At 45.9% G+C, this 13,551-nt stretch overlaps 1 protein-coding gene across 1 annotated transcript in view; it reads right to left on the reverse strand.

The window, feature by feature from the left end:
• LOC143209177 (nuclear RNA export factor 1-like) overlaps positions 1-13,551 on the reverse strand; it is a 165,244-nt gene that overhangs the window by 78,105 nt on the left and 73,588 nt on the right. The window lies entirely within an intron of this gene.

Below are 13,551 nucleotides of genomic sequence, written 5' to 3' on the forward strand. Positions count from 1 at the left end.
CAAGAGAGAGAGATACAACAAAATTTGAGGAGATCAACTAGAATACACAATAGAAATACAGCGATGAGTGTAATGGAAGAAGAAATACCCAAGAATGTGGAACAAGCAAAGAATTCCGGCAATTGGATGAAATGGAAAAGGGCAATGGATGAAGAGATAGAGTGCATAAAGAGACACGAAGTATGGGAAATGGTGCCCTATACAACAGATAAAAAAATAATAAAAAGCAAATGGATTTATAGTCTAAAGGAAAACCCTGACACAAAAGAGCCACGATACAAAGCTCGTTTGGTGGCTGTGGGATGCGCACAGCGTCCTGGTTTTGACTACAGTGAAACATTTGCTCCTGTCGCCCGAATAGAGTCGATTAGACTGCTGCTGAGTATCGCTGCAGAGAGAAGAGCGAAGGTGAGGATGTACGACGTGAAGACTGCGTTTTTACATGGAGTGCTGAAGGAAGTAATATACATGAAGACGCCAGATGGATATGGACAAAGTGAAAATACAGTGTGCAAACTAAAAAAGAGCATTTATGGTTTGAAACAAGCTGGCAAATGCTGGAATGAGTATCTTACAGAAGTGATGATAGAAAGTGGAATGTGCCAATCGAAGGAAGATCAGTGTTTATTTTATAAAAGCGAAGGACAGAAGTTCCTATACTGTGCAATACATGTTGACGATATGGTAACTGTAGCGAGTGATAAAGACATTGAAAAGTGTTATATGAATAAAATAGGAACTAAAATAGATTTAAAATGTTTGGGTGATGCGAGACATGTATTAGGTATGCAAATAGAACAAAAGAATGGAAGAGTGTATGTAAGTCAAGAGAACTATGTAAAAAAACTTTTAACAATGTATGGGATGGATGAGTGCAATAGTACGTCAAATCCGATTGACGTGAATGCAAAGATGGATGATTATGAACAGAGTGGTAAATGCAATATCAAAGAATACCAAGAATTAGTAGGGAGGTTGATGTTTCTAAGTGTTAATACAACACCAGACATTGCTTTCGCATTGAGTTACTTATCGCAGTACAATAACGATGCAAGAGAAATGCATATGGGGGGATTAAAGAGAGTGTTACGATACCTAAGGGGAACAATAAATTATCGTTTATGTTATGGAGGTAAAAATGTAAAAAACAGAGTTGATTGTGAAACAGATGCGTCTTGGGATTCAACAAAAGATGCTAAGTCATTTACTGGGACATTAGTTTACCGAAATGGAGATTTGATTTTATGGAGAAGCAGAAAGCAATGTACGGTAGCTCTATCTTCAACAGAAAGCGAATTAGAAGCGATGCTTGAAGGAATGAAAGATGTAATATGGTTAGATAGATTACAAAGAGAAGTAACAGGTAATACAAAAATAACCAAAGAGATAAAGAGTGATAGTTTAAATGTAGTTAAACTAGCGAATGGCGGAAATTATAAATCGAGGACAAAACTATTAAATAGAAAGTTTCATTTTGTTCGAGAGGGTATGAAAGAAAATAACATAATTGTAACTCATGTTTCTAGCGAAGAAATGCGTGCGGATTGTTTAACGAAAGCTCTGAGTGGACCAAAATTATATAGGAATGTAAAGGAAATCGTAACAACCGATGAACAATAAAAACAAGAGGGGTGTGTGTGAGGTTATTTTTATTGTGAGATAGTGTGAGGTTATGAGATAAGTGACGATAGATGGCGCAGAGCGCGTCAGAGGAGGAGTTGCGATCGTCGACCATTGAGGGCGATCTTGTAGAGGCCTGACCGCCGAGGAGTGTGCAAGAGCGCAAGAGAGTGCAAGAGCGTCAAGAGAGTACAAGCGTCAAGGGAAAAGCATTTATACATTTATATACATTTGTTCTTTTAATATATATATATATATATATATATATATATATATATATCCACAGTATTTTGGTACAATTGTAACGTTCCGATTTCGTATGTGCCTTATAGCTCATGAGTTGACCAAGGTTCGTAGGTGAATGAATGAATTATAGACGAAATCGGGTAACCAAAATAAACTTTATTCCGCAATGTGCGGTAATGCGAGTAGTTGACAAACAAAATAGGTTTCCTGCAGGCCGGTGAATCCGACCGCGTAACAAAAGGGTTGAGAACTAGGCGGCAGGTTACTTCGACGGCGGCTGCGACGGTTCCTCGGTCGCGTCGGCTGGCGGATTATTCCCGGTCTAAGCAAGAACAAATGTAAACGGTGCGGAATATGTACGGAAGCGATCAGGCGGTCAGGAGTCCTTAATTATTAAGCGATACGGCGCGCGTGTTCGCTGAAACGGTTCCCGGAGTTCGGCGGTGCGGAACGCGGTGTCGGACGACGCGAGACTTCGCGGAGTCTCTTCGGATTTGCGCTGGAAGGTGGGAGGTGACAGGATACAGTCGGCGGTCACGGCCCGACGCAGCGTAGGCGCCGCGGTTTTCCCTCAGAAGCACCTGAAGGACAGACCACGGTTCGTACGTATCTCAGAGGCACCTGAGAGGTTCGTACCCGCCGCCGCCACACCTAACCGCGACGTTGAACCGCGAAGGTTCGACTCGCGGACAGGGCCGGAGGCCAATCGGCCCGTGCTAGACGGTCGGAGAGCCGAGTAGTGCCGTAACCCTCACACAGAAGCACCTGAGCGACGGGTTGCAGACGTACGCACCTTAGAAGCACCTAAGGGGGTTCGTGCCCACCACACCGACACGACGGGTCCGGTCCAGCCAAGGCGATGGCACGGCGATCTCCGGGAGCCGGGACACGGTGGGAAGTCGTCTCCTGGAACTCGTGCTTCCAGCCTGCGTTCTGGACGGATGTATAGCTCTGAAAAGGGCTCGTACGATCCGGTGTGCACGGGAGTGGTTCCAGGCGGACTCCGCTCGTTCAGTATTCCGGCGCGACTTATATAGCGCGCGAAAGCGCGGACCATGGAGAGTGCCGCTCTCGGTCGAGCGGCCGCGGCGCTCTCTGATTGGCACGCGCCTGGTCGCGACGGTGATTGGCGCGTGTCCGTGTCGCCGACGTCTATAAATATAAGTAGGGGCCGGTAGCCCTCATTTATGCGGCGCTCGCGACGAGGTATGGCCTCGTCGCATCCCTCCCTTTCTTTGGAACCGGGACGTATAACGTCGCGACAGGTCCCCCCTCCCAAGGCCTGCGGTGGCGGTTCTCGGTGCGGTGATACCACGGGTATCCGGTACGGCGGTTCATACTCAGGCGGTTGCCTGTTTCCCCTTGGTGGTGTTACGCATCCCAGTCCGATGCGTGGCGGTCTCGTCTGCGGTATGCCGTCCTTTTGGTAGAGTGGCGGTCGTGCCGGTGGAATAGCCAGTCGTGGCTGTGTAGGCCGACGTGGCCCTGCCGGTTCAGGATTATAGGTGCCATGACGCCTATAGTTCCCCTCCAACTGTTGGAGAAACTCATTCTGCTCTTGTTGTGCTACGGGTTGTCCGCTCGCCATGGCCGTTTGTGCCGTACTGATTTGGCGCGCTGCCAGCCGGCTGGACCTCCTGCACCCCCTCTCCTCTGCTGCTTCGTCCGCTTTGCTTGCGGCGCCATCTCTTGGCGTTGAGGCGGGTTCATACGGTTTTAGGTCCCTTACGTGGACATGCTGAACCGTCCTGTTTCTCGTGTCCGACAGGTCGAAGATCACCGGTGATACTCTCCGTTGTACCCGAAACGGGCCGCTGTATTTCTCCGCCAGTTTGGCGTTCCGGTAGGCTGCTTTGTCCGAGAGGATGTGTGTTCGTTTTAGCACGAGATTCCCAATGTGCGGCGCCCAGTCCCGTCTGTTCTTATCATAATATTTCCGTTGCTTCTGGAAGCTGCGGGCGATCTGACATTGGCCCAATTCTCGTGCCTCCTGTACTCGACGTAGACGTTCTTTCAGCCCGGTCGCCCTTCGTTGGCTGTTCTCGTACCGGAGGCTTCCTGGTGGTACCAATTCTCTTCCGGTGTTGAGGTATGCGGGGGAATACCCCAGGGCGCTATGTTGCGCGGTGTTATACGCGAAGGCTACCTCGGCGCAATGCTCGTCCCAGGTTCGTTGAGATCGTCCGATGTATTGACTCAGCATCGTCTTCACCACCTTGTTCACGCGTTCGACCGGGTTGCACTGTGGCGTGTATGGCGGCGTGCGTCGATGTTTCACGCCCCATTCCTTGAGGGCTTTTCCGAGCTCCTTTCCTACGAACTGTCTCCCGTTGTCGGTGACGAGTACGTCGGGGCACCCGTGCCGCAGTATGACCTGTTCGCGGATGGCCCGTGTTATGGCCGGGCCGGTGGCTGTTCTTAGTGCCCGTAGTTCGATCCACTTAGTGAACCGGTCCTGCATAACGAGTAGCGTTGTGTTTCCTGCGCTGGACCGTGGTAGCGGTCCGACTAGGTCGGCGGATACCATTTCCCATGGTCGGTCAACCGGTGTTGCGTGCATTAGGCCGGCTGGTGTTTGCTGTGATGCCTTGTATTTCTGGCAGCTCTCGCAGGTTCGTACGTGGCGAGCGCCTTCGCGTAACATTCCGGGCCAGTAGTACAGACGGCAGAGGCGCGTTAGCGTTTTCGCTATGCCCAAGTGACCCGCCGTTGGATCATCGTGACATTCGCGAAGCACTCGCTGTCGGTCGTGCGTAGCTACGCACAATTTCCAGTCGTCTGTCGGCGGGTGTTCGTCGAAGTCGAGCGTGTGTAGAATGTGGCGATATAGGCGCCCTTGCCTGATACAGTATTCTGGGTGATCCATCGGTCGTTCTCGCACTGCTTTTAGTTGGCGGTGGTACCAGGGACACTTTTTCTTTTCTGCCGTACCGCATACTGGTATTGGTTGTCTAGACAGTGCATCGGCCACGGTGTTCTCCGGTCCTCGTCGGTATCGTATCTCGAAGTCCCACTGGCTTAGTTCCATTGCCCAGCGTGCGAGTCTTCCGGACGGGTTATCTATTTTTTCCAGCCATTTCAATGACTGGTGGTCGGTCAGTACCACGAAGTGGTATCCCTCCAGGTAATGGCGCATCTTCCAAATGCCCCATCGTACCGCGAGGCACTCGAGTTCCGTTGTGGAGTAGTTACGCTCCGCCTGGTTCAGTGTTCGGCTTGCGTATGCGATCACTCGTTCTCCGTCGTCGCCTTCCTGCGTAAGTACGGCGCCCAGTCCTTCCTGACTGGCGTCCGTTTGTAGGGTGAACGGTCGCTCCCAGTTCGGGACCGCCAGGACTGGGGCCTCCGTTAGCCGGCGTCTCAGTTTGTCGAATGCCTCTTGCTGTGGTGTTCCCCACTTCCATTTCGTCTTTTTCTTGAGCAGTTCGGTTAGAGGTGCTGCGACTCTGGAGACGTCTGGTAAAAAACGGCGGTACCATGACAGAAGGCCCAAGAATCGTCGTAGCTCTTTGACTCCGGTGGGCGGTGACAATTGTGTTACCGCTGTCACCTTTTCTGGGTCGGTGTGCAGCCCTTCCTGGTCTACGACGTGCCCTAGGTATTTTAACCTTTCGCGCGCGAAGTGGCATTTCTCCCAGTTCGGCCGCAGGTTCGCTGCTCGGAGCCGCTGGAAGACTTGTCGTAGAGTTCTGACATGCTCCTGGAAAGTCTTGCTGGCAATGACTATGTCGTCCAAGTACGAGAAGGCATGTGGTGCCATGTCTGGTGAGATTACCTGATCGAGTAGCCGCTGGAACGTAGAAGGGGCTGAGTGGAGGCCAAATGGCATCACTCTAAATTCCAGTAGTCCCTTCCCTGGTACGGTGAATGCTGTCAGGGGCCTACTGGCAGGCGTTAGTGGTACTTGCCAGTAGCCGTTTTTGAGGTCGATGGTCGACAGGTATCGTGCTCCCCGTAATTTGTCCAGTGTTGCGTTGATGTGTGGCAACGGGTAGGCATCCTTCTTCGTTACTTTATTTAACCTCCGGAAGTCGACGCAGAAGCGGTGTTTCCCGTCTTTTTTTCGTGCAAGCACAATAGGCGAACTCCATGGGCTCCGTGACGGTTGAATTACTCCGTCGTTCAACATTTTCTCGACTTCTGTGTCGATTATGGCCTGCATGGCTGGATTGCGTGGGCGATACCTCTGCTTGATCGGGGTCGAGTCTTCTAGTCGGATTTCGTGTTCCGTCAGTGGCGTCGCCCCATGTATTTTTTCGAATTTCTTCTGCTCCTCCTGGATTAGCTCTTGCAGTTGTCGGTCCTCGTCTGTTGACAAGTACGTCAGGCCTTTCTGTACGGTGGCGGTGCAGGTGCTCGTACGGTTCGGTTTTTTGACCGGGTAGATCTCTCGGTCGCCGATCCGTATTGTCAGCCCTAGCTTTGATAGGGCGTCCATGCCCAGTAACACTTCGTTTTCCATTGATCCCATCACGAAGTATTGGTGTTTCAGCGGGACTCCGTTAATGGCTCCGGTGCCTCGTATGCTCCATTTTAATTCCGTCTCCGTTCCGTCTGCAATTTTCCAGCAATGTGTGGTCCTGGAGTACGGTGTTGTAACGGCCGTGGATGTTCGACTGGGTGTCTCTGGTTTAGCGTACGACCGGGCCCCTTCGGTCCGCCAGCTACTGGTCTCCTTCCTCATTGCTGCGAGGATCTCCTCGATTTCCCCTACCCGCTGGATGAGTTGGGTGACCGTCTTTATCTCGTCCCTCCGGATACGGAGTTGGAACTCGCCCCTCATGTTGTAGTAGAGGCCGTCTAGTTCCTGGGCCAACGAGTATCCTCCGCGTCTGCGGATTAACGTTGTCATTGCCGTGACGTACGGCAAGACTTTCTCGTTTGGACCCTGTCGCCGGTCGGCGATCTGTCGGTCGAGGTGGCGTCGTTCTCCCGGCGGCAGATAGTACTCCCGTAGCTGTTCTTGGAGGTTTGTCCACGAGGTGATGGACGGGGTCGCACACCTGTACCATAGTTGGGCGTCTCCCCTTAATAATTCGGGGAAGCCCTCCAGCATGTGCCGGTCCGACAGGTGGTATGCTTGTTGGAGCTCGTTTACCCGTTCCAGGAATCCGCGGGGGTCACGACCGTCGAAGTGGCAATTCCACTTTCTCATTTGATCGATGACCGTGTTCACGGCCGCGGGGGCCGTGGGTACTTCGGGCACGTTTCTCACCGTTTGGTGATTACGTAGTGGAGTAGACGTGCTCGAGTTAAACAAGCCGGCCGCCAGTTCCTCGTGGAAATCGAGCAGATCTTTCGTGACATCGGCCTCCTCTTTGTAATCCGGGTCATCCTCTGGTTTCTCGGCGAATATTTCTGGGTTACGGCGTACATAGGCCACCAGTCTCTGGCGCATTTGAACCACGGTTCCTTCGGTGCCGATACCGTGCGCGTGTAGCTCGTGGATGAGTTGTTCCTTTCGCAGGCGGTATACCCAGGAGATACCCATGGTGCTTCTATGACGCGGACGCGAGAACGCGGACCAGTCGAACGTTTGGTACGATCGGGGCACCAGGTCGGTGCGGACAATCGATGATTAACCGCGCCCGCTACTGGATAAATAAACAAAATAAATAATAAAAAAAAATTTTGGGAACTCGCGGTAGTCCCTTTTACGCCGAAACGACGGTTGTTTCGGTGACCGGTGCGCGCTGGAGACGCGTATGCGTTTGAATAGATACTTACGCCTACATAAATATGAACGTAAACAAATTGGTCCGTGGACTACGGGCGCGTACGCGCTAAACAGTAACGACACAGGTAAATAAATAACTACGCGTACATAATTAAGAACGGATTCTGACAAACACTAACCGGGGTTATCCCCTGTGATTTTTGCGGGCTCCGCTCGCTATTGCCGACGAAACTTATTTCTAAATCCGTACCGTCTGATCGCTTTAAACAGGTCCCTGTTCGGGCGCCATGTAACGTTCCGATTTCGTATGTGCCTTATAGCTCATGAGTTGTAGGTTATAGTCATTGAGCTCAAGGTTCGTAGGTGAATGAATGAATTATAGACGAAATCGGGTAACCAAAATAAACTTTATTCCGCAATGTGCGGTAATGCGAGTAGTTGACAAACAAAATAGGTTTCCTGCAGGCCGGTGAATCCGACCGCGTAACAAAAGGGTTGAGAACTAGGCGGCAGGTTACTTCGACGGCGGCTGCGACGGTTCCTCGGTCGCGTCGGCTGGCGGATTATTCCCGGTCTAAGCAAGAACAAATGTAAACGGTGCGGAATATGTACGGAAGCGATCAGGCGGTCAGGAGTCCTTAATTATTAAGCGATACGGCGCGCGTGTTCGCTGAAACGGTTCCCGGAGTTCGGCGGTGCGGAACGCGGTGTCGGACGACGCGAGACTTCGCGGAGTCTCTTCGGATTTGCGCTGGAAGGTGGGAGGTGACAGGATACAGTCGGCGGTCACGGCCCGACGCAGCGTAGGCGCCGCGGATTTCCCTCAGAAGCACCTGAAGGACAGACCACGGTTCGTACGTATCTCAGAGGCACCTGAGAGGTTCGTACCCGCCGCCGCACAGTGGTCCGGATCGAGAAATTCAGTGACATTTTGTCGAAAAATGAACTTTCTCATATTGACATGTACAAAGTTTGTATTGCTTGCTAAATATCCATCTACCTCGAAAATAAAGAAATTAATAAAATATAATCAAAATTGTAATTGTGACGAACACTTAAAGTTGGACATTTATAAAATAGGTTGTTTCGCAGAAGAAGGATGCTTATCTTTATCTGGATGCCCTGACCCACCTGTTTAATATTTTTTCTCTGTTCTTCTTTTAAAATGAAGAGAATTCCTTTACGATAAGAATTTACACTGTCAATTAACAATTAATTTAAATAATGTATTAAAAAAGTAATGCACAGTGAAGGCACGGAAATTGTCAAAATTCCTCATCTTTGATACGGAATATCTTTTGAGTTCCAAGTAGCATCGCATGATTACAAATTGTACTATATTCGGTACACTTTTCCCTATATAGTCATGCACGATTTACTACCAACATCGTCCATCCACGCAAGTTATTAATGATTAAAGTGTATCCATCGCTGCGTCGAGCGCGAGCGCCAAGATCGCGCGAGACGCGAAAAATCTCTTCGCACGCGCGCGAGCGGACTGTTTCCATTGTAGCCTACAAGCAATTGTTTATTATATGCTGCAGATGAGGTGTCGATTGTTTCCTCATTTTTAGTTTTCATTCAGATGAAACAGAACCATTGGAGAGTACACACAGAGTAAAGGATTTCTAAAAGACTCGTACAGTATATATTTAGTGTATATGATATATGTATATATTTAATCAGTGTGTTTAGTTCCGTTATTCTTACTGCGTGTTATATTATATATATTCATTTATCGTTTAATTAGAATAAGTTTTGATTTATTTTATATTATATCATATTTTATTTGGTTCATATTTGGTAAGTACAACAACGACTAAACACTTATTGCCTCAGTAATTTCGCATGTAACTGTTCATCTTTGCTATTCAGATATTAATTGTCGAGTGTCGAGAATGGAAGCTTTTAGAAAATATGGAGACTTATTTATCAGATTAAAGAATTCGTCAAAAGACATAGGTGATTACTCATTCTTATATAAAGAAATATGTGAACGAATTAATCTTTCTCCGGAACAATCAGAAGGATTAACGAAGAGTTTAAAAGTATTCACTACTAAATTAAAACAGAAGTGGAAACAGTCATATTATACACAAGCGAGATTCCTTCAACGTAATAAGTCATGGCTGGAGAAAGATTTTTCATATCTAAGTGCCATATTGGCAGAGATTCCGTCTTCAAGTTCGGCAAATACCCCATTACAACGAAAATCGTCTACTGTAAACATATACAAAGGACGAAAGTTGTATTCTCAATGCAGTAGCAGGGAAAAAATACGGAGATCTCGGTCTCTCATTAATAATTTTTCTCTCGATGAATTACTGAGTGCACTAAAGATGAAATTGCGAAAACAAGGCATGCATCAGAAGTTACGCATACTGCAATATTTATTTGACAGTAAAAACGACAAAAATATTGAAACGTTTTTTGAAAAAGGACACATGCTTCAACAGAAAACGTTTTCAGCAGAAAAAGCTTTAAGCATTTTCATTATGGCTGAACTCTCAAAATTTCAGTATATCACCATTAGAAATTCAGCCATAAAATGCCTAAGCAAACTGTTTCCCTCTTATTTTAAACTGTTGCAAGAAAAAATACAGTGCTATCCAGCAAAGAGTAGTACTAAAATTACTGAAACATATGCTCAAGTCGAATTACAAGCCTTATTAGACCATACAGTTTCCCGCATACTGAAGAGTTTAGATACATTGCCAAATAATTATGAACTAATTCTCATATGCAAATGGGGTTGCGATGGTGCTTCAAGCCAGCAAAGATATAAACAAGTATTTCATGCAGACCTTAATACGGACGAAGAATCTGTTTTTATATCTAGTATAGTACCGTTAAAGTTATGTAACAAATTAACTTCAGAAATCCTCTGGGAAAATCCGCGACCATCATCTCCTTGGTTTTGCCGGCCAATAAAATTTGAATTTATTAAAGAATCTCAAATAATTATAGAACAAGAAACTAATAGAATAAATAATGAAATTCGAAATTTGAAGCCGTTTGAAATAAATAATACATCTATAGAATATACCATGTTATTTACAATGGTAGATAATAAAATTTGCAATGCGATTTCGGGTACGAAATCCTCTATGCGTTGTTATATATGCAATGCAAAACCAACGGAGATGAATGATTTAGAATTTGTAAAATCCAAACCATCTAATAATAATAATTATTCTTTTGGAATTTCTTCGCTGCATGCTTGGATAAGATGCTTGGAATGGATATTGCATGTATCGTATAATATACCTTTCCAAAAATGGAGTGCTAACACACCCGACTTAAAAAACATTCGAAACGAAAGAAAAAAGAAGATTCAAGAACAATTTAAAGAAAAATTGGGACTAGTTGTCGATTACGTAAAACAAGGATGGGGCTCATCAAACGATGGGAATACGGCAAGAAGGTTTTTTCAGAATGCTGAAATTTCCGCGGAAATAACAGAAATTGACGTTGTTTTAATTAAAAGGATGCATGTTATTTTACAAGTTATTTCGTCTCCATACGAAATACATCTTACCAAGTTCGAAGAATATACGCTACAAACAGCAAAACATTATGTGCAACATTATGGATGGTATTACATGCCTGCCTCCATACACAAGATATTAATCCACGGCAAGGATATAGTACAAAATGCTTTACTTCCGATTGGACAGCTTTCTGAGGAGGCACAAGAAACGAAACACAAAGATTTCAAAAAATTCAGAAGCAGGAACACGAGAAAAAATTCCAGGATCAACACAAACGAGGATTTACTTCACAGATTGCTCATAAGTTCCGATCCGTATATATCGACAATACGAGTAAACTCGCAAAGTAAAAAGAACAAGCCGCTAGATCAAGAAGCTGCAGAATTGATACTTACATAGATTTAAGTCAATCAGCCAATAAAGTAAGTAAAATGTTATTAAAAATAATTAAACATATTAAATTATTTATCATTAAAAAATGATTATTTTTTCATATTTTTCAGTGAAAATTTCATCGCAATAACTTTTACGACTCAAAAGCTATGACAAAGTGTCACTGAATTTCTCGATACGGACCATTAAAAAATTTTAATTATAAATTATTAGAAAAAATAGTTTGTAAACTTATAATATATGTAAACAATTTTGTTTTAAGAAAAAAGTATCAATGAAAATTAATTAATAAATATTGTTTAACAATTAAAAAAAATATTTAATTATCTATAGTTAAAAATGACTATTTTTTAAATATTTTTAGTGGAAATTTCATTGCAATATCTCTAATGGTTCAAAAGTTATAACAAAATGTCACTGAATTTCTCGATCCGGACCACTGTGCGCCGCCACACCTAACCGCGACGTTGAACCGCGAAGGTTCGACTCGCGGACAGGGCCGGAGGCCAATCGGCCCGTGCTGGACGGTCGGAGAGCCGAGTAGTGCCGTAACCCTCACACAGAAGCACCTGAGCGACGGGTTGCAGACGTACGCACCTTAGAAGCACCTAAGGGGGTTCGTGCCCACCACACCGACACGACGGGTCCGGTCCAGCCAAGGCGATGGCACGGCGATCTCCGGGAGCCGGGACACGGTGGGAAGTCGTCTCCTGGAACTCGTGCTTCCAGCCTGCGTTCTGGACGGATGTATAGCTCTGAAAAGGGCTCGTACGATCCGGTGTGCACGGGAGTGGTTCCAGGCGGACTCCGCTCGTTCAGTATTCCGGCGCGACTTATACATATAGCGCGCGAAAGCGCGGACCATGGAGAGTGCCGCTCTCGGTCGAGCGGCCGCGGCGCTCTCTGATTGGCACGCGCCTGGTCGCGACGGTGATTGGCGCGTGTCCGTGTCGCCGACGTCTATAAATATAAGTAGGGGCCGGTAGCCCTCATTTATGCGGCGCTCGCGACGAGGTATGGCCTCGTCGCACAATATTACTGCTTCTCTGTTAATTACAACCACACAATGAACACATTAGATTCTTAGCAGAACCGTACGGCGATAAACGCGATAGTTACGAATCATACAACGTAGAGAAAATTGAAACTAATTCCGAAATTTGGCATAAACGATTAGGACATATTAATAGAGAGTATCTATCGAGAATGCGTAATGAAAACTTAGCGAATGGTATAGAGGTAACTTGCTTTGACAAAGAATTCGATTGCGCTACTTGTAACATTGGAAAAATAAGTAAAACTCCTCATAAAACAATAACGAGAGCTCAAAGCAAGGTACCACTAGAATTAATTCATTGCGATGTATGTGGGCCTTTGCCAACTCCGTCATTAAGCGGTGACACGAGAGAAACTTTTATGGTCTTTAAGTAAAATTAAATTAATGGATTACGACGAGATTAGTCCAGATAAAAATTGATGTAAAACTACGTTGCTCATAGGGGGAGATTGTAGGGAATTACATGTATAGACAACACGTAATGTATAGTAATAATGAGCGCCGTAGTTAGAGTGGGGATTACCGGCATCCAGAACGATTCCGCAGTCGCTCCGAAGTCGTTAAAGAGTATACAGTGTTCGTCATAGGTATTCACAAGTTACAAAGACAATTATATTACTTTGTCAATTATATTATATATTAATAAATATTCTATACCATATTAATTACAACAAAATTAACACAGGTAATGTACAGGCATTCGACACCACAAAAATATTAAATATCTCCTCCAGTACTTTAAAAAAAACATCAAAGGTCGATATGACATCAATGTATATAACGAAACGCATAATTTGAGAACAGCAGAAAAATATGGGCTCGCTGAACATTTCAGAGATGGCAACGTCATATCTGAAATAAGCGAGTTTTTAAATTTATCTTGGGCGCAAACTTTGAATGTAAGTGAGTTTTCACAACAGGCGGTGGGCTATATCGCAGGATGGGTAATTTTATCCCTTAAGAAGAAAAAGTTAATTAATTGCTCAGAATGCCTTGTGGCATGCACCGGAGTTAGTAACAATGTGCACATTCAGAAAAGCAATCCTGTGTCGTACATTGCAGCAATC

The sequence above is a fragment of the Lasioglossum baleicum genome, chromosome 5 (genome assembly GCF_051020765.1).
Source record: "Lasioglossum baleicum chromosome 5, iyLasBale1, whole genome shotgun sequence".
Taxonomy (NCBI): domain Eukaryota; kingdom Metazoa; phylum Arthropoda; class Insecta; order Hymenoptera; family Halictidae; genus Lasioglossum; species Lasioglossum baleicum.